We start from the raw sequence: 1,801 nt of genomic DNA, 5'->3' as shown, positions 1-1,801 counted from the left end.
ACAATGTGTCCCCCTGGGTAGACTGTTCTACTTGCCACATGGTCAGTGTAAACCCTACGCTAACCGCCCTGGTCGACGCTCCCTCCTAGGAACGACCAACAGCCACATGAAGCTGCGGCAAGAAAAGGAAAAGAAGAAGTGGAATGAATTCGGTGTACTAGATTTCAGTCTCTGTTAAATCCATGATGAGGAAAAAGAAGAAGAGTGAACTGAGAACACATTCATCAGTTGGGTTAGGGTGAGGGTTAGGGGGTTAGGGTTAGGGGGTAGTTGGGGTAGGGTTAGGGGGTTGGGTTAGGGGGTTAGGGTTAGGGTTAGGGGGTTTAGGGGTTAGGGGTTAAGTAGGGTTAGGGGGTTAGGTTAGGGTTAGGGGGTTAGGGTTAGGGGGGTAGGGTTAGTTAGGGTTAGGTTGAGTAGGTTGGGGTTAGGTTAGGGTTAGGGGGTTAGGTGAGGGTAGGGTTAAGGGGTTAGGTTAGGATTAGGGGGTTAGGGTTAAGGGGGGTTAGGTTAGATTAGGTTAGGGTAGGGTTAAGGGGTTAGTTAGGTAGGTAGGGGGTAGGTAGGATAGGGGTTAGGGTTAGGGTAGGGGTTAGGGTATAGGTTAGGTTAGGGGGGTTAGGGGGGTTAGGGTTAGGATTAGGGTTAGTAGGTTAGGAGTTAGGGTAGGGTAGGTTAGGGTAGGTTAGGTTAGGGTTAGGGGTTAGGGTTAGGGGGTAGGGTTAGGGTTAGGGAGTTAGGTTAGGGTAGGGTTAGGGTAGTTAGGGGGTTAGGGTTAGGGTAGGTTAGGGTGGTTAGGGGTAGGGTTAGTAGGTTAGGGTTGCTGTACAGAAGCCCTGGTTTGTCTTTTCTCAGTAATTTGGTACTGTGTTGTACCAAATGGGGTGCTTTGTGCGATAATACAGGCTGCGAGGTTAGCTTTGAAAAATGCTGACAACCAAAGCGATTGACTACTAAGTGGAGGGGTGTGTTACTCCTGTGTACCTATGTGGAAGAAGGTGTTTACTTAGTTACTATGATGGAAGGAGGTTGTGAAAATAGAGAGACTAGGTGGAGGAGGTTGTGAGGACAAAGCCCTTGGTCACCTATGTGGACAGCAAGAGTTGTTACTATGTGGAGGGGTGGTGGTACTGTGTTACTATGTGGAGGGGTGGTGGTACTGTGTTACTATGTGGAGGGGTGGTGGTACTGTGTTACTAAGTGGAGGGGTGGTGGTACTGTGTTACCATGTGGAGGGGTGGTGGTACTGTGTTACTATGTGGAGGGGTGGCAGTGTGCCACTTACCCGGACAAGGAGGAACACACACCACCTCCCTCCCACCCTGCCCCCGACCAATAGAAACACAGGATTAGGGTGTCATGCATATATTATGACAACATTTTGTTTGTTTATTTTGGTAGTTTATTTGGTTTTTCGACTGTGTTACATCCTGTACGTCCTTCCTCTTTCTGGTGCATTGCAGCATCACCAAGTTTGCAACATGACAACTGTGAGATAAAGATGGGTCCCTTTCATGCCTTGAACATTCAAACTGTAGATACAACAGGTCTGTAACTGTAGATACAACAGGTCTGTAACTATAGATACAACAGGTCTGTAACTGTAGATACAACAGGTCTGTAACTGTAGATACAACAGTCTGTACTGTATGATACAAAGGTGTAACTGTAGATAAACAGGTCTGTAACTGTAGATACACTTACAGGTCTGTACTGTAGGTAAACAGGTATGTAATGAGGCAAGGTTGTAATGTGGATACAACAGTCTGTAACTGTAGATACAACAGGTCTGTAACTGCTTGGT

The sequence above is a fragment of the Salvelinus sp. IW2-2015 genome, unplaced genomic scaffold, assembly GCF_002910315.2.
Source record: "Salvelinus sp. IW2-2015 unplaced genomic scaffold, ASM291031v2 Un_scaffold1490, whole genome shotgun sequence".
Classification (NCBI taxonomy): domain Eukaryota; kingdom Metazoa; phylum Chordata; class Actinopteri; order Salmoniformes; family Salmonidae; genus Salvelinus; species Salvelinus sp. IW2-2015.
The sequence above is the reverse complement of the archived record's forward strand: the minus strand, read 5'-3'. Positions refer to the sequence as shown.